Genomic DNA, 27907 nt, shown 5'->3' with positions numbered 1-27907 from the left:
CCAGCTGTCTTCTCCCGGGGGTTTGGATGTTCCCTCCATGGCTATGGACGCCCCTCCAGCTACCTCTCCCTGTCCTAGCCAATTAACTGCCTGGGCACAGCCTGGACCGCCGAGGGCAACCCCCCCCCCACTGGGCCGTGCTCTCTGGATCAGAGCTCTGTCCCCTTTTCGCTGTTGGATCCACGCAAATAATTTGTGTTCCTGGATCCTTTCACAGCATTATAAAGCTGCGTTGAGACAATGACTTATCAAGGACCCCAAGTCCAGCTCAGCTAATCCCTACCGTTGTATCGCTGAGTTGTCGTAATGCTGCAGTACATTATGCCAGGGGCGTTGGAAGACACAATGTAAATAACCTAATGTATGTTCCTCTTACTGTCCTGAACGCCTCTGCTGATCCTACAGCTGTTGTATGCAGTGCCTATGAACCAGAGTTATACTGTTAACACTGAGGTGGTGTGCCCTAGCAGGAAGTCCACTGTTAACACTGAGGTGGTGTGCCCTAGCAGGAAGTCCACTGTTAACACTGAGGTGGTGTGCCCTAGCAGGAAGTCCACTGTGTGCAGCTCACCCTGCACTAACATAAATAAACGGAGCATGTCTACCTCTGCTAAGCTTCCCAGTAAAGCAATGAAAACAAGCAAGCATCCCAGAAAAGTGTTAAAAATGGCCCACGTTAACATATGTAGCTTAAGGAACAAGGTTCATGAAATCAATAATTTGCTAGTAACAGATTACATTAATATTCTCGATCATCTCTGAAACTCACTTAGATAATACCTTTGATGATACAGTGGTAGCAATACATGTTTTCAACATCTTCAGAAAAGACAGGAATGCCAAAGGTGGAGGTGTGGCTGTTTATATTCAGAACCACATTCCTGTAAAGCTTAGAGAGGATCTCATGTTAAATACTGTTGAAGTAATATGGCTACAGGTTCATCTGTCCTCACCTAAAGCCCATTCTGGTGGGAAGCTGCTATAGACCACCAAGTGTTAACAGTCAGTATCTGGATAATGTTAAATACTGTTGAAGTAATATGGCTACAGGTTCATCTGTCCTCACCTAAAGCCCATTCTGGTGGGAAGCTGCTATAGACCACCAAGTGTTAACAGTCAGTATCTGGACAATGTTAAATACTGTTGAAGTAATATGGCTACAGGTTCATCTGTCCTCACCTAAAGCCCATTCTGGTGGGAAGCTGCTATAGACCACCAAGTGTTAACAGTCAGTATCTGGACAATGTTAAATACTGTTGAAGTAATATGGCTACAGGTTCATCTGTCCTCACCTAAAGCCCATTCTGGTGGGAAGCTGCTATAGACCACCAAGTGCTAACAGTCAGTATCTGGATAACATGGGTGAAATGCTTGATAATGTCTGTGATATCAACAGAGAGGTATATTTTCAGGGTGATTTAAATATTGACTGGCTATCATCAAGCTGCCCACTGAAGAGAAAGCTTCAAACTGTAACCAGTGCCTGCAACCTGGTTCAGGTTATCAGTCATCCTATCAGGGTAGTTACAAACAGCACAGGAATGAAATCATCAACATGTATCGATCACATCTTTACTAATGCTGCAGAAATCTGTGTTAAACCAGTATCCAAATCCATAGGATGTAGTGATCACAATATAGCAGCCATATCTATGAAAACCAAAGTTCCACAGGCTGGGACTAATATAGTGTATAAGAGGTCATACAATAAGTTTTGTAGTGATTCATATGTTGATGATGTAAAGAATATTTGCTGGTCTGTGGTGTGTAATGAGGAGCAAACAGACGCTGCACTGGACACATTTATGAAACTACTTATTCCAGTTACTAATAAGCACACATTAAGGAAATGACTGTTAAAAGCTGTTGAATCCCCGTGGATTGATGAGGAATTGGAAAATGGTATAGTTGAGAGGGACGATGATAAAGGAACGGCAAATAGGTCTGGCTGCCCAAGTGATTGGCAAACATACTGCAAATGTAGAAATCATGTGACTAAACTGAATAAAAATAAGAAACTACACTATGAAACCAACAAAAAAAAAATACATAAATAATGATAGTTAAACGCTTTGGAGCACCTTAAATTAAAATTTAGGGAAAAAAGGCAAACTCAGCTCCATCAGATGGATCATTCATCACTAAACCCCCTGATAATCAGATGGTTCATTCATCACTAAACCCCCTGATAATCAGATGGTTCATTCATCACTAAACCCCCTGATAATCAGATGGTTCATTCATCACTAAACCCCCTGATAATCAGATGGTTCATTCATCACTAAACCATCAGATGGTTCATTCATCACTAAACCCCCTGATAATCAGATGGATCATTCATCACTAAACCCCTGATAATCAGATGGTTCATTCATCACTAAACCCCCTGATAATCAGATGGGTCATTCATCACTAAACCCCCTGATAATCAGATGGTTCATTCATCACTAAACCCCCTGATAATCAGATGGCTCATTCATCACTAAACCCACTGATAATCAGATGGTTCATTCATCACTAAACCCCTTGATAATCAGATGGTTCATTCATCACTAAACCATCAGATGGTTCATTCATCACTAAACCCCCTGATAATCAGATGGCTCATTCATCACATCAGATGGTTCATTCATCACTAAACCCCCTGATAATCAGATGGATCATTCATCACTAAACCCCTGATAATCAGATGGTTCATTCATCACTAAACCCCCTGATAATCAGATGGATCATTCATCACTAAACCCCCTGATAATCAGATGGTTCATTCATCACTAAACCCCCTGATAATCAGATGGATCATTCATCACTAAACCCACTGATAATCAGATGGTTCATTCATCACTAAACCCCCTGATAATCAGATGGTTCATTCATCACTAAACCCCCTGATAATCAGATGGATCATTCATCACTAAACCCCCTGATAATCAGATGGATCATTCATCACTAAACCCCCTGATAATCAGATGGTTCATTCATCACTAAACCCCCTGATAATCAGATGGATCATTCATCACTAAACCCCCTGATAATCAGATGGTTCATTCATCACTAAACCCCCTGATAATCAGATGGATCATTCATCACTAAACCCCCTGATAATCAGATGGCTCATTCATCACTAAACCCCCTGATAATCAGATGGTTCATTCATCACTAAACCCCCTGATAATCAGATGGATCATTCATCACTAAACCCCCTGATAATCAGATGGATCATTCATCACTAAACCCACTGATAATCAGATGGATCATTCATCACTAAACCCCCTGATAATCAGATGGTTCATTCATCACTAAACCCCCTGATAATCAGATGGATCATTCATCACTAAACCCACTGATAATCAGATGGCTCATTCATCACTAAACCCCCTGATAATCAGATGGATCATTCATCACTAAACCCCCTGATAATCAGATGGATCATTCATCACTAAACCCCCTGATAATCAGATGGTTCATTCATCACTAAACCCCCTGATAATCAGATGGTTCATTCATCACTAAACCATCAGATGGTTCATTCATCACTAAACCCCCTGATAATCAGATGGTTCATTCATCACTAAACCATCAGATGGTTCATTCATCACTAAACCCCCTGATAATCAGATGGTTCATTCATCACTAAACCCCCTGATAATCAGATGGATCATTCATCACTAAACCCCCTGATATTAACCAACTACTTTAATGACTTTTCAATAGCAAGATAAACAAACTTAGGGATGACATGACAGCAACAAACGCTGACACTACACATCCAAGTATATCTGACCTAGTTATGACAAGAATTGTAATTTTTAATTCCGTAAAGTCAGTGTGGAAGAGGTAAAAAAAAAAATGATTGTTGTCGATCAACAATGACAAGCCACCGGGGTCTGACAACTTGGGATGGAAAGTTACTGAGGATAATAGCGGACGATATTGCCGCTCCTATTTGCTAATATCTTCAATGTAAGCCTACTAGAAAGTGTGTTGCCCTCAGGCCTGGAGGGAAGCGAAGGTTATTCCCCTACCTAAGGATAGTAAAGCCCCCTTTTACTGGCTCAAATAGCCCAACAATCAGCCTGTTATAAAAACCTTCTTAAACTTTTGGAGAAAAAAATGGTGTTTGACGAGATACAACGCTATTTTGCAGTAAACAAATTGACAACAGACTTTCAGCACGCTTACAGGGAAGGACATTCAACAAGCACGGCACTTACACAAATGACTGATGATTGGCTGAGAGAAATTGATGATAAAAAGATTGTGGGAGCAGTTTTGTTGGACTTCAGTTCGTCTTTTGACATTATCGATCATAGTCTGTTGCTGGAAAAACATATGTGTTATGGCTTTACACCCCCTGCTATAATGGCTTTAACACCCCCTGCTATAATGGCTTTACACCCCATGCTATAATGGCTTTACACCCCCTGCTATGATGGCTTTACACCCCCTGCTATAATGGCTTTACACCCCCTGCTATAATGGCTTTACACCCCCTGCTATAATGCTATAATAGCTTTACACCCCCTGCTATAATGGCTTTACACCCCCTGCTATAATGGCTTTACACCCCCTGCTATAATGGCTTTACACTCCCCTGCTATAATGGCTTTACACCCCCCTGCTATAATGGCTTTACACCCCCTGCTATAATGGCTTTACACCCCCTGCTATAATGTGGATAAAGAGTTACCTGTCTAACAGAACACAGAGGGTGTTCTCTAATGGAAGCTAATCCAACATAATCCAGGTAGAGTCAGGCGTTCCCCAGGGCAGCTGTCCAGGCCTCTCACTTTTTCCAATGTTAACATCTGCTAACCATGTGTATGTGACAAATACAATGTGATTTGATTTGACATGCCACTGGCTTTGAGTAAAGCCAGAGTGTCTATGTATGGTGGCGACTCAACACTAAACACATCAGCTACTACAGCGACTGAAATGACTGCAACACTTTACAAAGAGCTGCAGTTAGTTTCAGAGTGGGTGGCAAGGAATAATTTAGCCCTAAATATTTCTAAAACTAAAAGCATTGTATTTGGGACAAATCATTCACTAAACCCTAAACCTCAACTAAATCTTGTAATAAATAAAGTGGAAATTGAGCAAGTTGAGGTGACTAAACTGCTTGGAGTAACACTAAGATTGTAAACTGTCCTGGTCAAAACATAATGATACAACAGTAGCTAAGATGGGGGGAAATCTGTTCATAATAAAGTGTTACTCTATCTTCTTACAGTTTTTCCCAATTGCTAACACACTGAAAATGACATGAACAGCACAATTATATAAACTGACGCACAGAGAGCAAAACCTCTTCTCAAGTCTCCAAAAGCCTGAAAACATTTTCTCCTTTACACACATTTTGCAATTCAAAAATGGCACTTTTTTTTTTTTGTTTAAATGCACACTGCACACGGTTCTCTGCATAAGACACAACAATCTGACATAAAGTCACATGTTTGCCATTTTCAAAACACTGCCATTCAAAATGACACAACGTGAGCTAATTGGCCAATACATGTGCCACCTGGCCAAACACCTCAATGGTTAATTGTCACCACTTCAAATCAGGAAGTAATCAGGAAGTGAGCGCCATGAAAAGACCACAGGAATAGATTGTCCGCCATCGATGCGTTATCGGAAAAGAGAAATGGGCAAAAGAACATTTCGATTTAGAGCAATAAAGAAAAATGGAATAAATGAACTGAGAAAACCAGAAACCTTTTCAATATATACCATTTAAACATTTATTTTAAAACAATTTAAATATAATACACAGAAATGTTTTGGGATTACAGTAGACGAAGAATCCATATTTTTTTTTAGATTGATTACTTATTGGTTTATTACGTTAGTATATTATGTATGTTTTGTAATAGTGTGTTATATGTGAAAATGTGTTCGTATATAAATTATATTTTAATATTTAAGGACTCTTGGAAGATTAGTCCAAATGGGGACTAAAAGAGATCCAAATCAAAATCAAACAATGGAAGCAGAGAGAGGAAGAGGAAGAGGGTGAGAATGAGAGGGGGAGGAAGAGTGAGAGTGAGAGGGTAGAGCTGGTAGAGGAGTTCGTGGCCAGAAGAAGACAACTTTCCATTGAAATCAGAGCAACCTTCGTCGATCATGTCATCGACCTGTGGGCTGACAATGCGAGAGGCTGGACAGGAGAGCGCAGCGCAACTTGAGCCGTTTTTTTTTTACTGTCGCCTGTGTCTAACCCGGGAATTTAGACTGGAGTACGGGTATGTAACCAAAAATGTCTTCCACACTATGTCGTACACCCCATGTCATAGTGTATCAGTTGGGTGACACCTGTTTACTTCATGAATGGCGGATGTCATACACTAACTGTACAAATTTCCTGTAGAATTTACTCTACTGTGGGGGAAATATCTTTAGGCTGCATTGTTCAAGCCCTATATTTATTTTTTAAATTTTGTTTTGGTTTTTCTAAAGGACTGAGAGACGTAACCATGGTGGAAGAAGGGGATAAATGTTCACCGGGGTACAGGAGGAAGTTGCCATTTGTAAACTTGGTTTTTTTTGGGAAAATAAATGAAATCAGATTTTCGAGAAATTCAAAAGCCAAATCATCCAAGACATCACCATATTCAACAACATTCAACGAGTCAGTCTGTCCACATCGGCTGGCATTCTCAAGCGAAACCAAATCAGAATGAAAACAACTTTTTATAAAAAGGTGCAGTTTGAGAGAAACTCTCAAAGAAACAAAGAGGTCAGACGAGCACATGTGGATGTAACTACGATACTGACCGCAGTATCACTACCGGCAACACTGTTTCCCAGTGGACTGGATATCGAATATTATGGCCTTTCTAGGGGAGTTTTTCCTAGCCACCCCTCATAGCCTGGTTCCTCTCCACCCTGCACAGCCAGAAGAGGACTGGACACCCCTCATAGCCTGGTTCCTCTCTAGGTTTCTTCCTAGGTTCTGGCCTTTCTAGGGAGTTTTTCCTAGCCACCCCTCATAGCCTGGTTCCTCTCTAGGTTTCTTCCTAGGTTCTGGCCTTTCTAGGGAGTTTTTCCTAGCCACCCCTCATAGCCTGGTTCCTCTCTAGGTTTCTTCCTAGGTTCTCGGCCTTTCTAGGGAGTTTTTCCTAGCCACCCCTCATAGCCTGGTTCCTCTCTAGGTTTCTTCCTAGGTTCTTGGCCTTTCTAGGGAGTTTTTCCTAGCCACCGTGCTTCTACACCTGCATTGCTTGCTGTTTGGGGGGGTTTTAGGCTGGGTTTCTGTACAGCACTTTGAGATATCAGCTGATGTAAGAAGGGCTTTATAAATACATTTGATTTGAATTTGATTTGATACTGGAAATGGATACTCATGCAATCCCACATGAGTTCATCTTTATAGATGAGGCTGGGTTCAACCAAGCGAAGACCAGAAGAAAAGGGGGAGAAACTGTCATTGGCCACAGAGCCATTATTAGATGTTCCTGGACAACGTGGTGGGAACATCACAATGTGCGCTGCCATCTCCAATACGCCTGGTGTCCTCAAAACCGTCATGCCGACCTTGGACCATACAACACATGGTGTCCTCAAACCATCATGCCGACCTTGGACCGTACAACACATGGTGTCCTCAAACCGTCATGCCGACCTTGGACCATACAACACATGGTGTCCTCAAACCATCATGCCGACCTTGGACCGTACAACACATGGTGTCCTCAAACCGTCATGCCGACCTTGGACCGTACAACACATGGTGTCCTCAAACCATCATGCCGACCTTGGACCGTACAACACATGGTGTCCTCAAACCATCATGCCGACCTTGGACCGTACAACACATGGTGTCCTCAAACCGTCATGCCGACCTTGGACTGTACAACACATGGTGTCCTCAAACCATCATGCCGACCTTGGACCGTACAACACATGGTGTCCTCAAACCGTCATGCCGACCTTGGACCGTACAACACATGGTGTCCTCAAACCGTCATGCCGACCTTGGACCGTACAACACATGGTGTCCTCAAACCGTCATGCCGACCTTGGACCGTACAACACATGGTGTCCTCAAACCATCATGCCGACCTTGGACCGTACAACACATGGTGTCCTCAAACCGTCATGCCGACCTTGGACCGTACAACACATGGTGTCCTCAAACCATCATGCCGACCTTGGACCGTACAACACATGGTGTCCTCAAACCATCATGCCGACCTTGGACCGTACAACACATGGTGTCCTCAAACCGTCATGCCGACCTTGGACCGTACAACACATGGTGTCCTCAAACCGTCATGCCGACCTTGGACCGTACAACACATGGTGTCCTCAAACCGTCATGCCGACCTTGGACCGTACAACACATGGTGTCCTCAAACCGTCATGCCGACCTTGGACCGTACAACACATGGTGTCCTCAAACCGTCATGCCGACCTTGGACCGTACAACACATGGTGTCCTCAAACCGTCATGCCGACCTTGGACCGTACAACACAGCCCATATTCTCACAGCTGTCGTGGAAGAGAGAATGGGACCAAGGCGCAGCGGGTTGCGTGCTCAACAGATTTATTTATAATAAATGCGAACAGCACGGAGAAAACAATAAACAAACTAACGACAGGAAACAGAGACGCAGGCTCAACAAAAAGCTCTCAAACAACTACCCACAAGTGAACAAAGAAAAACACACACCTGTTTATAGGACTCCCAATCAGAGGCAACTAGAAACACCTGCCTCCAATTGAGAGTCCAGCACCCAACCTACACATAGAAAAACTACCCTAGAATATACACATAGAAATACAAAACATAGACCAGTGACCAAAAAACACCGTAATACATAAATAAACTACCCCTCTGCCACGTCCTGACCAAACTACAATAACCAAAATATCCTCTATACTGGTCAGGAAGTGACACATATTCTCACATTTCTGGACAGACTCCACGATATTCTCACACTACCAGAGCGTATATGAATGATGCAGACCATCGAAGAACCCGGTACGTCGTAGTAGTGGGACAACGTGAGCTTTTCATCCAAAACTGCCTGATTTAACACCTGTTTACTTCCTGATCTGATTATTGTTCTTGCCTTTCCCCTTTTTCTATATTTCTTTCTGCACATTTTTTTTTTCTGTTGTCTTTTTTCAGTTTACTGGGGGGGGTTTTTTGTGAGCATATTTTTGTTCGGTCCAATGTAAATATATCTGCTGTACATATGTTGCACTGACTTTTGGTGATAAATTCAATGTTTCAACAGCGTGTGTGTGTGTGTGTGTGTGTGTGTGTGTGTGTGTGTGCGTGTTTGTGTGTGTGTGTGTGTGTGTGTGTGTGCGTGTTAGCGGTGTGTGTGTGTGTGTGTGTTAGCGGTGTGTGTGTGTGTGTTAGCGGTGTGTGTGTTAGCGGTGTGTGTGTGTGTGTGTTAGCGGTGTGTGTGTGTGTGTGTTAGCGGTGTGTGTGTGTGTGTGTGTGTGTTAGCGGTGTGTGTGTTAGCGGTGTGTGTATGTGTGTTAGCGGTGTGTGTGTGTGTGTTAGCGGTGTGTGTGTGTGTGTTAGCGGTGTGTGTGTGTATCTGCAAATATTTCTGTGCATCTGAAGGATTTTCTACAATTTGAACTATTTTTAGTATTATGGCAAAGCATAGTAAAAGATTGAGAGTGCTTTTCATTATTCCCAGCAGTGTGTAGTTGGTTAGACAAACATCTGGTCATATGAATGAAGTGTGTGCCATTTCGTGCAAACGATTGATTTTCATAATGCTGTATGTAGTTTTGGTCGCAGTGCTTCATGATGCGGGATATATGAGGTATTTTGCAGTTTGTGGGGTGTGGTTTTGTGAATTGTGTTAAGTATTTTGATAAAAACCAGCCTAGTTTGCAAAATTTGTGTTTTAGCAATTGGGGAAAAACTGTAACAGCACTATATCAACAAGGCAGGTCCTACAGGCCCTAGTTTCTACCTTCTTAACAACACTATCAACAAGGCAGGTCCTACAGGCCCTAGTTTCTACCTTCTTAACAACACTATCAACAAGGCAGGTCCTACAGGCCCTAGTTTCTACCTTCTTAACAGCACTATCAACAAGGCAGGTCCTACAGGCCCTAGTTTCTACCTTCTTAACAACACTATCAACAAGGCAGGTCCTACAGGCCCTAGTTTCTACCTTCTTAACAACACTATCAACAAGGCAGGTCCTACAGGCCCTAGTTTCTACCTTCTTAACAGCACTATCAACAAGGCAGGTCCTACAGGCCCTAGTTTCTACCTTCTTAACAACACTATCAACAAGGCAGGTCCTACAGGCCCTAGTTTCTACCTTCTTAACAACACTATCAACAAGGCAGGTCCTACAGGCCCTAGTTTCTACCTTCTTAACAACACTATCAACAAGGCAGGTCCTACAGGCCCTAGTTTCTACCTTCTTAACAACACTATCAACAAGGCAGGTCCTACAGGCCCTAGTTTCTACCTTCTTAACAGCACTATCAACAAGGCAGGTCCTACAGGCCCTAGTTTCTACCTTCTTAACAACACTATCAACAAGGCAGGTCCTACAGGCCCTAGTTTCTACCTTCTTAACAACACTATCAACAAGGCAGATGACGCAATCTCTATTGCACTCCACACTGCCATTTACCACCTGGACAAAAGGAACACCTATGTGAGAATGCTGTTCATTGACTACAGCTCAGCGTTCAACACCATAGTGCCCTCAAAGCTCCTCACTAAGCTAAGGATCCTGGGACTAAACACCTCCCTCTGCAACTGGATCCTGGACTTCCTGACGGGCCGCCCCCTGGTGGTGAGGGTAGGCAACAATACATCTGCCATGCTGATCCTCAACACTGGAGCTCCCCAGGGGTGCGTGCTCAGTCCCCTCCTGTACTCCCTGTTCACCCACGACTGCACGGCCAGGCACGACTCCAACACCATCATTAAGTTTACTGACGACACAACAGTGTTAGGTAGGCCTGATCACCGACAACGACGAGACAGCCTATAGGGAGGAGGTCAGAGACCTGGCAGTGTGGTGCCAGGGGGAAAAAAAAACTCTCTCTCAATGTGAGCGAGACTAAGGAGTTGATCGCGGACTACAGGAAAAAAAAAGAGAGCCATAAAGTTCCCCTTTAAACATCGAAGGGACTGAAGCTCCTTAACAGCTTCTACCCCCAAGCCAATAGACTGCTGAACAATTCATCGAATGGCCACCAGGACTATTTACATTGTACCTAACCCCCTGCCCTTCCCCCACCCCAGCATAGTCACTTTTTTCAAAACTTTAGTTTATTTAGTATGTATTTGATTAACTCTATTTTCTTGAACTGCATTGTTGGTTAATGGCTTGTAAGTAAAAATTTCACGGAATGTGACAAATACGATTTCATTCGATTTTTTTTTTAACCCCTGTCCTGTTAGCTACCTTTTTCATGCATAACCCCTGTCCTGTTAGCTACCTTTTTCATGCATAACCCCTGTCCTGTTAGCTACCTATTTCATGCATAACCCCTGTCCTGTTAGCTACCTATTTCATGCATAACCCCTGTCCTGTTAGCTACCTATTTCATGCATAACCCCTGTCCTGTTAGCTACCTATTTCATGCATAACCCCTGTCCTGTTAGCTACCTATTTCATGCATAACCCCTGTCCTGTTAGCTACCTATTTCATGCATAACCCTGTCCTGTTAGCTACCTCTTTCATGCATAACCCTATCCTGTTAGCTACCTATTTCATGCATAACCCTATCCTGTTAGCTACCTATTTCATGCATAACCCTGTCCTGTTAGCTACCTATTTCATGCATAACCCTATCCTGTTAGCTACCTATTTCATGCATAACCCTGTCCTGTTAGCTACCTCTTTCATGCATAACCCTGTCCTGCTAGCTACCTATTTCATGCATAACCCCTGTCATGTTAGATACCTATTTCATGCATAACCCTATCCTGTTAGCTACCTATTTCATGCATAACCCTGTCCTGTTAGCTACCTATTTCATGCATAACCCTATCCTGTTAGCTACCTATTTCATGCATAACCCTGTCCTGTTAGCTACCTTTTTCATGCATAACCCCTGTACTGTTAGCTACCTATTTCATGCATAGCCCTGTCCTAGTAGCCACCTATTTCATGCATAACCGTCTCCTGTTAGCTACCTCTTTCATGCATAACCCCTGTCCTGTTAGCTACCTTTTTCATGCATAACCCCTGTCCTGTTAGCTACCTATTTCATGCATAACCCTGTCCTGTTAGCTACCTATTTCATGCATAACCCTATCCTCTTAGCTACCTCTTTCATGCATAACCCTGTCCCATTAGCTACCTATTTCATGCATAACCCCTATCCTGTTAGCTACTTCATGCATAACCCCTGTCCTGTTAGCTGGTCGGCTTCGGAGGCACAACTAGAAAATAGAGTAGAATCCATTGTAGCCTGATCATCCCCTGTCTGTCCTCACATCTACACCACAGAGCATCTCTTCAGTTGGACAACACAGTCCCCCCTGTCTGTCCTCACATCTACACCACAGAGCATCTCTTCAGTTGGACAACACAGTCCCCCCTGTCTGTCCTCACATCTACACCACAGAGCATCTCTTCAGATGGAGCAACACAGTCCCCTGTCTGTCCTCACATCTACACCACAGAGCATCTCTTCAGTTGGACAACACAGTCCCCTGTCTGTCCTCACATCTACACCACAGAGCATCTCTTCAGTTGGACAACACAGTCCCCTGTCTGTCCTCACATCTACACCACAGAGCATCTCTTCAGTTGGACAACATCGTCCCCTGTCTGTCCTCACATAGTCCTCTCCGTCTGCTGCTGGCTGGTTGGAAAGGCTTGGTCACTGATAAAACTCCACACATGTTCACCATATAGACAGTCTGGGGCTCAGTGAAACCAACAGCAGCTGGTAGTGTGTGTGTGTGTGTGTGTGTGTGTGTGTGTGTGTGTGTGTGTGTGTGTGTGTGTGTGTGTGTGTGTGTGTGTGTGTGTGTGTGTGTGTGTGTGTGTGTGTGTGTGGTGTGTGTGTGGTGTGTGTTAGCGGTGTGTGTGTGTGTGTGTGTGTGTGTTAGCGGTGTGTGTGTATGTGTGTGTGAGTTAGCGGTATGTGTGTGTATGTGTGTGTGTGTGTGTGTGTATGTTAGCGGTATGTGTGTGTGTGTGTCTGTGTGTTAGCGGTGTGTGTGTGTGTGTGTGTTAGCGGTGTGTGTGTGTGTGTGTGTGTGTGTGTGTTGGGTGTGTGTGTGTGTGTGTGTGTGTGTGTGTGTGTGTGTGTGTTAGCGGTGTGTGTGTGTGTGTGTGTGTGTGTTAGCGGTGTGTGTGTGTGTGTGGTGTGTGTGTGTGTTAGCGGTGGGTGTTGTGTGTGTGTGTGTGTGTGTGTGTGGTGTGTGGTGTGTGTGTGTGTGTGGTGTGTTAGCGGTGTGTGTGTGTGTGTGTGTGTGTGTGTGTGTGTGTGTGGTGTGTGTGTGTGTGTGTGTGTGTGTGTGTGTGTGTGTTAGCGGTGTGTGTGTGTGTGTGTGTGTGTGTGTGGCAGTGTGTGTGTGTGTGTGTGTGTGTTAGCGGTGTGTGTGTGTGTGTGTGTGTGTGTTGGCAGTGTGTGTGTGTGTGTGTGTGTGTGTGTGGCAGTGTGTGTGTGTGTGTGTGGTGTGTTGGCAGTGTGTGTGTGTGTGTGTGTGTGTGTGGCAGTGTGTGTGTGTGTGTGTGGTGTGTGTGTTAGCGGTGTGTGTGTGGTGTGTGTGTTGGCAGTGTGTGTGTGTGTGTGTGTGTGTGTGGCAGTGTGCTGTGTGTGTGTGTGTGTTGGCAGTGTGTGTGTGTGTGTGTGTGTGTGATGGCAGTGTGTGTGTGTGTGTGTGTGTGTGTGTGTGGAGCGGTGTGTGTGTGTGTGTGTGTGTGTGTGTGTGTGTGTGTGTGTGTGTGTGTGTGTGTGTGTGTGTGTGTGTGGTGTGTAGCGGTGTGTGTGTGTGTGGGTATGTGGGTTGTGTGTGGTGTGTGGTGTGTGTGTTAGCGGTGGTGTGTGTGTGTGTTAGCGGGTGTGTGTGTGTGTGTGTGTAGCGGTGTGTGTGTGTGTGTGTGTGTGTGTGTGTGTGTGCGGTGTGTGTGTGTGTGTGTGTGTGTGTTAGCGGTGTGTGTGTGTGTGTGTGTGTGTGTGTGTGTGTGTGTGTGTGTGTGTGTGTGTGTTAGCGGTGTGTGTGTGTGTGTGTGTTAGCGGTGTGTGTGTGTGTGTGTGTGTGTGTGTGTGTGTGTGTGTGTGTGTGTGTGTGTGTGTGTGTGTGTGGCAGTGTGTGTGTGTGATGGGGTCCAGCATGACCAATGTAAACTGAACTCTCCCTGGCAGGGGACGGCCATGCTTGTCTGAACAAGTTTACAGCTGAGCCCAGTCGTTGCAGAGGATGTTACAACGTGGACCAATGAGAATACAGAGAGCTGTGTGGACCAATGAGCATACAGAGAGGTGTGTGGACCAATGAGCATACAGAGAGGTGTGTGGACCAATGAGAATACAGAGAGGTGTGTGGACCAATGAGCATACAGAGAGCTGTGTGGACCAATGAGCATACAGAGAGGTGTGTGGACCAATGAGAATACAGAGAGGTGTGTGTGGACCAATGAGAATACAGAGAGCTGTGTGGACCAATGAGAATACAGAGAGCTGTGTGGACCAATGAGAATACAGAGAGGTGTGTGGACCAATGAGCATACAGAGAGCTGTGTGGACCAATGAGAATACAGAGAGCTGTGTGGACCAATGAGCATACAGAGAGGTGTGTGGACCAATGAGCATACAGAGAGGTCTGTGGACCAATGAGAATACAGAGAGCTGTGTGGACCAATGAGAATACAGAGAGCTGTGTGGACCAATGAGAATACAGAGAGCTGTGTGGACCAATGAGAATACAGAGAGCTGTGTGGACCAATGAGCATACAGAGAGGTGTGTGGATCAATGAGCATGCAGAGAGGTGTGTGTGGACCAATGAGCATACAGAGAGGTGTGTGGACCAATGAGCATACAGAGAGGTGTGTGGACCAATGAGCATACAGAGATGTGTGTGGACCAATGAGCATACAGAGAGGTGTGTGGACCAATGAGAATACAGAGAGGTGTGTGTGGACCAATGAGAATACAGAGAGCTGTGTGGACCAATGAGAATACAGAGAGCTGTGTGGACCAATGAGAATACAGAGAGCTGTGTGGACCAATGAGAATACAGAGAGCTGTGTGGACCAATGAGCATACAGAGAGGTGTGTGTGGACCAATGAGAATACAGAGAGCTGTGTGGACCAATGAGCATAAAGAGAGGTGTGTGGACCAATGAGCATGCAGAGAGGTGTGTGTGGACCAATGAGAATACAGAGAGCTGTGTGTGTGTGTGTGTGTGTGTGTGTGTGTGTGTGTGTGGTGTGTGTGTGTGTGTGTGTGTGTGTTAGCGGTGTCGATGTATGTGTGTGTGTGTGTGGGGGATTGTTTATGTGTCTGTGTGTGTGTGTGTGTGTGTGTGTGTGTGTGTGTGTGTGTGTGTGTGTGTGTGTGTGTGTGTGTGTGTGTGTGTGTGTGTGTGTGTGTGTGTGTGTGTGTGTGTGTGTGTGTGTGTGTGTGTGTGTGTGTGTGTGTGTGTGTGTGTGTGTGTGTGTTCCTTAACCTTTAAATGTGGTAATCCATTAAACCATTACACTATTTGAGGCTTTACCAGGGAGATTAAAGAGGAATGAGTCAGGAAGGCCCTGGGCCAGCGAGGCTGCTGGGAAATCAGAAGGAGACTTCCTGTTGCTGCAGCCTACACCACTACACCACTACACTACCTCAACTCTCTACCGTACCTCAGACCTCTACAGCCGTACCTCAGACCTCTACAGCCGTACCTCAGACCTCTACAGCCGTACCTCAACCCTCTACAGCCGTACCTCAGACCTCTACAGCCGTACCTCAGACCTCTACAGCCGTACCTCAGACCTCTACAGCCGTACCTCAGACCTCTACAGCCGTACCTCAGACCTCTACAGCCGTACCTCAGACCTCTACAGCCGTACCTCAGACCTCTACAGCCGTACCTCAGACCTCTACAGCCGTACCTCAGACCTCTACAGCCGTACCTCAACCCTCTACAGCCGTACCTCAACCCTCTTACAGCCGTACCTCAGACCACTACAGCCGTACCTCAGACCTCTACAGCCGTACCTCAGACCTCTACAGCCGTACCTCAGACCTCTACAGCCGTACCTCAACCCTCTTACAGCCGGAACCTCAGACCTCTACAGCCGTACCTCAGACCTCTACAGCCGTACCTCAGACCTCTACAGCCGTACCTCAGACCTCTACAGCCGTACCTCAGACCTCTCTACCGTACCTCAGACCTCTACAGCCGTACCTCAGACCTCTACAGCCGTACCTCAGACCTCTACAGCCGTACCTCAGACCTCTACAGCCGTACCTCAGACCTCTACAGCCGTACCTCAGACCTCTACAGCCGTACCTCAGACCTCTACAGCCGTACCTCAGACCTCTACAGCCGTACCTCAGACCTCTACAGCCGTACCTCAGACCTCTACAGCCGTACCTCAACCCTCTACAGCCGTACCTCAGACCTCTACAGCCGTACCTCAGACCTCTACAGTGTACCTCAGACCACTACAGCCGTACTTCAGACCTCTACAGCCGTACCTCAGCCCTCTACAGCCGTACCTCAGACCTCTACAGCCGTACCTCAGACCTCTACAGCCGTACCTCAACCCTCTACAGCCGTACCTCAACCCTCTTACAGCCGTACCTCAGACCACTACAGCCGTACCTCAGACCTCTACAGCCGTACCTCAGACCTCTACAGCCGTACCTCAGACCTCTACAGCCGTACCTCAGACCTCTTACAGCCGGAACCTCAGACCTCTACAGCCGTACCTCAGACCTCTACAGCCGTACCTCAGACCTCTACAGCCGTACCTCAGACCTCTACAGCCGTACCTCAACCCTCTTACAGCCGGAACCTCAGACCTCTACAGCCGTACCTCAACCCTCTAGAGCAGGAAGCTGACATTATTAAAGCATCTCGGTCTCTAACCCTTAGCCCGACTACTGCAGTCCCACACTAACGTGATAACAGCATGGTCACTAAAAAAGACACTGGTCTGTAAGAGGAAGACAGGTTAACACCACAGTAAACTAAGACAGGTTAACACCACAGTAAACTAAGACAGGTTAACACCACAGTAAACTAAGACAGGTTAACACCACAGTAAACTAAGACAGGTTAACACCACAGTAAACTAAGACAGGTTAACACCACAGTAAACTAAGACAGGTTAACACCACAGTAAACTAAGACAGGTTAACACCACAGTAAACTAAGACAGGTTAACACCACAGTAAACTAAGACAGTAACACCACAGTAAACTAAGACAGGTTAACACCACAGTAAACTAAGACAGGTTAACACCACAGTAAACTAAGACAGTAACATTACAGTAAACTAAGACAGGTTAACACCACAGTAAACTAAGACAGGTTAACACCACAGTAAACTAAGACAGGTTAACACCACAGTAAACTAAGACAGGTTAACACCACAGTAAACTAAGACAGGTTAACACCACAGTAAACTAAGACAATAACACCACAGTAAACTAAGACAGGTTAACACCACAGTAAACTAAGACAGGTTAACACCACAGTAAACTAAGACAGGTTAACACCACAGTAAACTAAGACAGGTTAACACCACAGTAAACTAAGACAGGTTAACACCACAGTAAACTAAGACAGTAACATTACAGTAAACTAAGACAGTAACATTACAGTAAACTAAGACAGTAACATTACAGTAAACTAAGACAGTAACATTACAGTAAACTAAGACAGTAACACCACAGTAAACTAAGACAGTAACATTACAGTAAACTAAGACAGTAACATTACAGTAAACTAAGACAGTAACATTACAGTAAACTAAGACAGTAACATTACAGTAAACTAAGACAGTAACATTACAGTAAACTAAGACAGTAACATTACAGTAAAATAAGACAGGTTAACACCACAGTAAACTAAGACAGTAACATTACAGTAAACTAAGACAGGTTAACACCACAGTAAACTAAGACAGTAACATTACAGTAAACTAAGACAGTAACATTACAGTAAACTAAGACAGTAACATTACAGTAAACTAAGACAGTAACATTACAGTAAACTAAGACAGTAACATTACAGTAAACTAAGACAGTAACATTACAGTAAACTAAGACAGTAACATTACAGTAAACTAAGACAGTAACATTACAGTAAACTAAGACAGTAACATTACAGTAAACTAAGACAGTAACATTACAGTAAAATAAGACAGTAACATTACAGTAAACTAAGACAGTAACATTACAGTAAACTAAGACAGTAACATTACAGTAAACTAAGACAGTAACATTACAGTAAACTAAGACAATAACATTAACACCACAGTAAAATACCCAGCTGTTCCCAGACCAGTTAACACCACAGTAAAATACCCAGCTGTTCCCAGACCAGTTAACACCACAGTAAAATACCCAGCTGTTCCCAGACCAGTTAACACCACAGTAAAATACCCAGCTGTTCCCAGACCAGTTAACACCACAGTAAAATACCCAGCTGTTCCCAGACCAGTTAACACCACAGTAAAATACCCAGCTGTTCCCAGACCAGTTAACACCACAGTAAAATACCCAGCTGTTCCCAGACCAGTTAACACCACAGTAAAATACCCAGCTGTTCCCAGACCAGTTAACACCACAGTAAAATACCCAGCCGTGCTGTTCCCAGAACAGTTAACACCACAGTAAAATACACAGCTGTTCCCAGACCAGTTAACACCGCAGTAAAATACCCAGCCGTGCTGTTCCCAGAACAGTTAACACCACAGTAAAATACACAGCTGTTCCCAGACCAGTTAACACCACAGTAAAATACCCAGCTGTTCCCAGACCAGTTAACACCACAGTAAAATACCCAGCCGTGGGTGTGGTGTTGTCGCTGTGACCAATCCGGCCTCAGGGTGACAGACTGACGCTGCTGGTTTGGCACACTGCCCACTAAGCCACTTGAACACGCAACGCAGCCAGCCTATCAGGGGCAGCCTATCAGGGGCAGCCTATCAGGGGCAGCCTATCAGGGGCAGCCTATCAGGGAGAAGCAGAGAAGCTTCATTCAGACAAACTGACTCCAGATGTTCTGTTAAGGAGATTACATTCATATTACTCTCTCTCTCTCTCTCTCTCTCTCTCTCTCTGTCTCTCTCTCTCTCTCAACCTTGTAGAGCTGTTCCCATCTGGCCTGGTGCAGGAAGGAGGAGAGAGAGAGAGGCCAGGGAGGAGGAGAGAGAGAGAGAGGCCAGGGAGGAGGAGAGAGAGAGGCCAGGGAGGAGAGAGAGAGGCCAGGGAGGAGGAGAGAGAGAGAGGCCAGGGAGGAGGAGAGAGAGAGGCCAGGGAGGAGAGAGAGAGAGGCCAGGGAGGAGGAGAGAGAGAGGCCAGGAAGGAGGAGAGAGAGAGGCCAGGGAGGAGGAGAGAGAGAGGCCAGGGAGGAGGAGAGAGAGAGGCCAGGGAGGAGGAGAGAGAGAGAGGCCAGGGAGGAGGAGAGAGAGAGAGGCCAGGAAGGAGGAGAGAGAGAGAGGCCAGGGAGGAGGAGAGAGAGAGGCCAGGGAGGAGGAGGAGAGAGAGGCCAGGGAGGAGGAGAGAGAGAGGCCAGGGAGGAGAGAGAGAGAGGGCCAGGGAGGAGGAGAGAGAGAGGCCAGGGAGGAGGAGAGAGAGATGCCAGGGAGGAGAGAGAGAGAGGCCAGGGAGGAGAGAGAGAGAGAGAGAGAGAGAGGCCAGGGAGGAGGAGAGAGAGAGAGAGAGAGAGAGGCCAGGGAGGAGGAGGAGAGAGAGAGAGAGAGAGAGAGGCCAGGGAGGAGGAGAGAGAGAGAGAGAGAGAGAGGCCAGGGAGGAGGAGAGAGAGAGGCCAGGGAGGAGAGAGAGAGGCCAGGGGGAGAGAGAGAGAGAGAGAGAGAGGCCAGGGAGGAGGAGAGAGAGAGAGAGAGAGAGGCCAGGGGTGTTTACATTGAGGGAGTATACATTGAGGGGTTCAGTCATTCCTCTGGGTTCTCAGTCTCAACATTCACCGTTTGAAATCTCATCAACATCAACTTGATGCATATGTTACAACCAGGCCTCACAGAGAAATCTCACTGTTTAATTAACATATATATATATAGGACAACATGTTCCACTGTAGGGGTTAGGGTTAGACATACAGGGCCTATATATGTCTAGACAGTTCTCCTAGCATTCAGACAGCTCCCATAGCATCTAGACAGTTGTCCTAGCATTCAGACTGCTCCCATAGCATCTAGACAGTTCTCCTAGCATTCAGACTGCTCCCATAGCATCTAGACAGTTCTCCTAGCATTCAGACTGCTCCCATAGCATCTAGACAGTTCTCCTAGCATTCAGACTGCTCCCATAGCATCTAGACAGTTCTCCTAGCATTCAGACTGCTCCCATAGCATCTAGACAGTTCTCCTAGCATTCAGACTGCTCCCATAGCATCTAGACAGTTCTCCTAGCATTCAGACTGCTCCCATAGCATCTAGACAGTTCTCCTAGCATTCAGACTGCTCCCATAGCATCTAGACAGTTCTCCTAGCATTCAGACTGCTCCCATAGCATCTAGACAGTTCTCCTAGCATTCAGACTGCTCCCATAGCATCGAGACAGTTATCCTAGCCTTTAGACTGCTCCCATAGCATCTAGACAGTTCTCCTAGCATTCAGACTGCTCCCATAGCATCTAGACAGTTCTCCTAGCCTTTAGACTGCTCCCATAGCATCTAGACAGTTCTCCTAACATTCAGACTGCTCCCATAGCATCTAGACAGTTCTCCTAGCCTTTAACCTGCTCCCATAGCATCTAGACAGTTCTCCGAGCCTTTAACCTGCTCCCATAGCATCTAGACAGTTCTCCTAGCATCTAGACAGCTCCCATAGCATCTAGACAGTTCTCCTAGCCTTTAACCTGCTCCCATAGCATGTAGACAGTTCTCCTAGCATTCAGACAGCTCCCATAGCATCTTGACAGTTCTCCTAGCATTCAGACTGCTCCCATAGCATCTAGACAGTTCTCCTAGCCTTTAGACAGCTCCCATAGCATCTAGACAGTTCTCCTAGCATTCAGACTGCTCCCATAGCATCTAGACAGTTCTCCTAGCATTCAGACAGCTCCCATAGCATCTAGACAGTTCTCCTAACATTCAGACAGCTCCCATAGCATCTAGACAGTTCTCCTAGCATTCAGACAGCTCCCATAGCATCTAGACAGTTCTCCTAGCATTCAGACAGCTCCCATAGCATCTAGACAGTTCTCCTAGCATTCAGACTGCTCCCATAGCATCTAGACAGTTCTCCTAGCATTCAGACAGCTCCCATAGCATCTAGACAGTTCTCCTAGCATTCAGACAGCTCCCATAGCATCTAGACAGTTCTCCTAGCATTCAGACAGCTCCCATAGCATCTAGACAGTTCTCCTAGCATTCAGACAGCTCCCATAGCATCTAGACAGTTCTCCTAGCATTCAGACAGCTCCCATAGCATCTAGACAGTTCTCCTAGCCTTTAACCTGCTCCCATAGCATCTAGACAGTTCTCCTAGCATTCAGACAGCTCCCATAGCATCTTGACAGTTCTCCTAGCATTCAGACAGCTCCCATAGCATCTAGACAGTTCTCCTAGCATTCAGACTGCTCCCATAGCATCTAGACAGTTCTCCTAGCATTCAGACAGCTCCCATAGCATCTAGACAGTTCTCCTAGCATTCAGACAGCTCCCATAGCATCTAGACAGTTCTCCTAGCCTTTAACCTGCTCCCATAGCATCTAGACAGTTCTCCTAGCATTCAGACTGCTCCCATAGCATCTAGACAGTTCTCCTAGCATTCAGACAGCTCCCATAGCATCTAGACAGTTCTCCTAGCCTTTAACCTGCTCCCATAGCATCTAGACAGTTCTCCTAGCATTCAGACTGCTCCCATAGCATCTAGACAGTTCTCCTAGCCTTTAACCTGCTCCCATAGCATCTAGACAGTTCTCCTAGCATCTAGACAGCTCCCATAGCATCTTGACAGTTCTCCTAGCATTCAGACAGCTCCCATAGCATCTAGACAGTTCTCCTAGCATTCAGACTGCTCCCATAGCATCTAGACAGTTCTCCTAGCATTCAGACAGCTCCCATAGCATCTTGACAGTTCTCCTAACATTCAGACTGCTCCCATAGCATCTAGACAGTTCTCCTAGCCTTTAACCTGCTCCCATAGCATCTAGACAGTTCTCCTAGCATCTAGACAGCTCCCATAGCATCTAGACAGTTCTCCTAGCATTCAGACAGCTCCCATAGCATCTAGACAGTTCTCCTAGCATTCAGACAGCTCCCATAGCATCTAGACAGTTCTCCTAGCATTCAGACTGCTCCCATAGCATCTAGACAGTTCTCCTAGCATTCAGACAGCTCCCATAGCATCTAGACAGTTCTCCTAGCATTCAGACAGCTCCCATAGCATCTAGACAGTTCTCCTAGCATTCAGACAGCTCCCATAGCATCTAGACAGTTCTCCTAGCATTCAGACAGCTCCCATAGCATCTAGACAGTTCTCCTAGCATTCAGACAGCTCCCATAGCATCTAGACAGTTCTCCTAGCATTCAGACAGCTCCCATAGCATCTAGACAGTTCTCCTAGCATTCAGACTGCTCCCATAGCATCTAGACAGTTCTCCTAGCCTTTAACCTGCTCCCATAGCATCTAGACAGTTCTCCTAGCATTCAGACAGCTCCCATAGCATCTTGACAGTTCTCCTAGCATTCAGACAGCTCCCATAGCATCTAGACAGTTCTCCTAGCATTCAGACTGCTCCCATAGCATCTAGACAGTTCTCCTAGCATTCAGACAGCTCCCATAGCATCTAGACAGTTCTCCTAGCATTCAGACAGCTCCCATAGCATCTAGACAGTTCTCCTAGCCTTTAACATGCTCCCATAGCATCTAGACAGTTCTCCTAGCCTTTAACGTGCTCCCATAGCATCTAGACAGTTCTCCTAGCATCTAGACAGTTCCCATAGCATCTTGACAGTTCTCCTAGCATTCAGACAGCTCCCATAGCATCTAGACAGTTCTCCTAGCCTTTAACCTGCTCCCATAGCATCTAGACAGTTCTCCTAGCATCTAGACAGTTCCCATAGCATCTTGACAGTTCTCCTAGCATTCAGACAGCTCCCATAGCATCTAGACAGTTCTCCTAGCATTCAGACTGCTCCCATAGCATCTAGACAGTTCTCCTAGCATTCAGACAGCTCCCATAGCATCTTGACAGTTCTCCTAACATTCAGACTGCTCCCATAGCATCTAGACAGTTCTCCTAGCCTTTAACCTGCTCCCATAGCATCTAGACAGTTCTCCTAGCATTCAGACTGCTCCCATAGCATCTAGACAGTTCTCCTAGCCTTTAACCTGCTCCCATAGCATCTAGACAGTTCTCCTAGCATTCAGACTGCTCCCATAGCATCTAGACAGTTCTCCTAGCCTTTAACCTGCTCCCATAGCATCTAGACAGTTCTCCTAGCATTCAGACTGCTCCCATAGCATCGAGACAGTTATCCTAGCCTTTAGACTGCTCCCATAGCATCTAGACAGTTCTCCTAGCATTCAGACTGCTCCCATAGCATCTAGACAGTTCTCCAAGCCTTTAGACTGCTCCCATAGCATCTAGACAGTTCTCCTAACATTCAGACTGCTCCCATAGCATCTAGACAGTTCTCCTAGCCTTTAACCTGCTCCCATAGCATCTAGACAGTTCTCCGAGCCTTTAACCTGCTCCCATAGCATCTAGACAGTTCTCCTAGCATCTAGACAGCTCCCATAGCATCTAGACAGTTCTCCTAGCATTCAGACTGCTCCCATAGCATCTAGACAGTTCTCCTAGCCTTTAACCTGCTCCCATAGCATGTAGACAGTTCTCCTAGCATTCAGACAGCTCCCATAGCATCTTGACAGTTCTCCTAGCATTCAGACAGCTCCCATAGCATCTAGACAGTTCTCCTAGCATTCAGACAGCTCCCATAGCATCTAGACAGTTCTCCTAGCCTTTAGACAGCTCCCATAGCATCTAGACAGTTCTCCTAGCATTCAGACTGCTCCCATAGCATCTAGAAAGTTCTCCTAGCCTTTAGACAGCTCCCATAGCATCCAGACAGTTCTCCTAGCATTCAGACTGCTCCCATAGCATCTAGACAGTTCTCCTAGCATTCAGACAGCTCCCATAGCATCTAGACAGTTCTCCTAGCATTCAGACAGCTCCCATAGCATCTAGACAGTTCTCCTAGCATTCAGACAGCTCCCATAGCATCTAGACAGTTCTACTAGCATTCAGACTGCTCCCATAGCATCTAGACAGTTCTCCTAGCCTTTAACCTGCTCCCATAGCATCTAGACAGTTCTCCTAGCATTCAGACAGCTCCCATAGCATCTTGACAGTTCTCCTAGCATTCAGACTGCTCCCATAGCATCTAGACAGTTCTCCTAGCATTCAGACAGCTCCCATAGCATCTAGACAGTTCTCCTAGCATTCAGACAGCTCCCATAGCATCTAGACAGTTCTCCTAGCCTTTAACCTGCTCCCATAGCATCTAGACAGTTCTCCTAGCATCTAGACAGTTCTCCTAGCCTTTAACCTGCTCCCATAGCATCTAGACAGTTCTCCTAGCATTCAGACTGCTCCCATAGCATCTAGACAGTTCTCCTAGCCTTTAACCTTCTCCCATAGCATCTAGACAGTTCTCCTAGCATCTAGACAGCTCCCATAGCATCTTGACAGTTCTCCTAGCATTCAGACAGCTCCCATAGCATCTAGACAGTTCTCCTAGCATTCAGACTGCTCCCATAGCATCTAGACAGTTCTCCTAGCATTCAGACAGCTCCCATAGCATCTTGACAGTTCTCCTAACATTCAGACTGCTCCCATAGCATCTAGACAGTTCTCCTAGCCTTTAACCTGCTCCCATAGCATCTAGACAGTTCTCCTAGCATCTAGACAGCTCCCATAGCATCTAGACAGTTCTCCTAGCATTCAGACTGCTCCCATAGCATCTAGACAGTTCTCCTAGCCTTTAACCTGCTCCCATAGCATCTAGACAGTTCTCCTAGCATTCAGACAGCTCCCATAGCATCTTGACAGTTCTCCTAGCATTCAGACAGCTCCCATAGCATCTAGACAGTTCTCCTAGCATTCAGACAGCTCCCATAGCATCTAGACAGTTCTCCTAGCATTCAGACAGCTCCCATAGCATCTAGACAGTTCTCCTAGCATTCAGACTGCTCCCATAGCATCTAGACAGTTCTCCTAGCATTCAGACAGCTCCCATAGCATCTAGACAGTTCTCCTAGCATTCAGACAGCTCCCATAGCATCTAGACAGTTCTCCTAGCATTCAGACTGCTCCCATAGCATCTAGACAGTTCTCCTAGCATTCAGACAGCTCCCATAGCATCTAGACAGTTGTCCTAGCCTTTAGACAGCTCCCATAGCATCTAGACAGTTCTCCTAGCATTCAGACTGCTCCCATAGCATCTAGACAGTTCTCCTAGCATTCAGACAGCTCCCATAGCATCTAGACAGTTCTCCTAGCCTTTAGACAGCTCCCATAGCATCTAGACAGTTCTCCTAGCATTCAGACTGCTCCCATAGCATCTAGACAGTTCTCCTAGCATTCAGACTGCTCCCATAGCATCTAGACAGTTCTCCTAGCATTCAGACAGCTCCCATAGCATCTAGACAGTTCTCCTAGCATTCAGACTGCTCCCATAGCATCTAGACAGTTCTCCTAGCCTTTAGACAGCTCCCATAGCATCTAGACAGTTCTCCTAGCATTCAGACTGCTCCCATAGCATCTAGACAGTTCTCCTAGCCTTTAGACAGCTCCCATAGCATCTAGACAGTTCTCCTAGCATTCAGACTGCTCCCATAGCATCTAGACAGTTCTCCTAGCCTTTAACCTGCTCCCATAGCATCTAGACAGTTCTCCTAACATTCAGACTGCTCCCATAGCATCTAGACAGTTCTCCTAGCATTCAGACAGCTCCCATAGCATCTAGACAGTTCTCCTAGCATTCAGACAGCTCCCATAGCATCTAGACAGTTCTCCTAGCATTCAGACAGCTCCCTTAGCATCTAGACAGTTCTCCTAGCATTCAGACAGCTCCCATAGCATCTAGACAGTTCTCCTAACATTCAGACAGCTCCCATAGCATCTAGACAGTTCTCCTAGCATTCAGACAGCTCCCATAGCATCTAGACAGTTCTCCTAGCATTCAGATAGCTCCCATAGCATCTAGACAGTTCTCCTAGCATTCAGACTGCTCCCATAGCATCTAGACAGTTCTCCTAGCATTCAGACAGCTCCCATAGCATCTAGACAGTTCTCCTAGCATTCAGACTGCTCCCATAGCATCTAGACAGTTCTCCTAGCCTTTAGACTGCTCCCATAGCATCTAGACAGTTCTCCTAGCATTCAGACTGCTCCCATAGCATCTAGACAGTTCTCCTAGCATTCAGACTGCTCCCATAGCATCTAGACAGTTCTCCTAAAATTCAGACAGCTCCCATAGCATCTAGACAGTTCTCCTAGCATTCAGACAGCTCCCATAGCATCTAGACAGTTCTCCTAGCATTCAGACAGCTCCCATAGCATCTAGAAGTTGGTGTCTAAAATTAGGACCTCGTCTCGGAGGTCCTCAGAACATTTCAGAACATTTAGAACATGTTACATTTAAGTTTGACCTAATATTAACCACAACATTATCAGCATGCAAATTAATGTCATCAGCAACAGTAGCTAAGATGGGGAGAAGTCTGTCCATAATAAAGCACTGCTCTGCCTTCTTAACAGCACTATCAACAAGGCAGGTCCTACAGGCCCTAGTTTCTACCTTCTTAACAACACTATCAACAAGGCAGGTCCTACAGGCCCTAGTTTCTACCTTCTTAACAACACTATCAACAAGGCAGGTCCTACAGGCCCTAGTTTCTACCTTCTTAACAACACTATCAACAAGGCAGGTCCTACAGGCCCTAGTTTCTACCTTCTTAACAGCACTATCAACAAGGCAGGTCCTACAGGCCCTAGTTTCTACCTTCTTAACAACATTATCAACAAGGCAGGTCCTACAGGCCCTAGTTTCTACCTTCTTAACAACACTATCAACAAGGCAGGTCCTACAGGCCCTAGTTTCTACCTTCTTAACAACACTATCAACAAGGCAGGTCCTACAGGCCCTAGTTTCTACCTTCTTAACAACACTATCAACAAGGCAGGTCCTACAGGCCCTAGTTTCTACCTTCTTAACAACACTATCAACAAGGCAGGTCCTACAGGCCCTAGTTTCTACCTTCTTAACAACACTATCAACAAGGCAGGTCCTACAGGCCCTAGTTTCTACCTTCTTAACAACACTATCAACAAGGCAGGTCCTACAGGCCCTAGTTTCTACCTTCTTAACAACACTATCAACAAGGCAGGTCCTACAGGCCCTAGTTTCTACCTTCTTAACAGCACTATCAACAAGGCAGGTCCTACAGGCCCTAGTTTCTACCTTCTTAACAACATTATCAACAAGGCAGGTCCTACAGGCCCTAGTTTCTACCTTCTTAACAACACTATCAACAAGGCAGGTCCTACAGGCCCTAGTTTCTACCTTCTTAACTGCACTATCAACAAGGCAGGTCCTACAGGCCCATTTTTCTACCTTCTTAACAACACTATCAACAAGGCAGGTCCTACAGGCCCTAGTTTCTACCTTCTTAACTGCACTATCAACAAGGCAGATCCTACAGGCCCTAGTTTCTACCTTCTTAACAACACTATCAACAAGGCAGG

The 27907-nt window shown here is 45.8% G+C and overlaps 1 protein-coding gene across 1 annotated transcript in view; it reads right to left on the bottom strand.

The window, feature by feature from the left end:
- Positions 1-27907, bottom strand: part of ntf3 (neurotrophin 3) — a 108854-nt gene that overhangs the window by 30887 nt on the left and 50060 nt on the right. The window lies entirely within an intron of this gene.

The sequence above is a fragment of the Salmo salar genome, chromosome 07 (assembly GCF_965601325.2).
Source record: "Salmo salar chromosome 07, fSalSal1, whole genome shotgun sequence".
NCBI lineage: Eukaryota > Metazoa > Chordata > Actinopteri > Salmoniformes > Salmonidae > Salmo > Salmo salar.
Note: the sequence above shows the minus strand (reverse complement) of the source record. Positions and strands in the feature narration are given on the sequence as shown.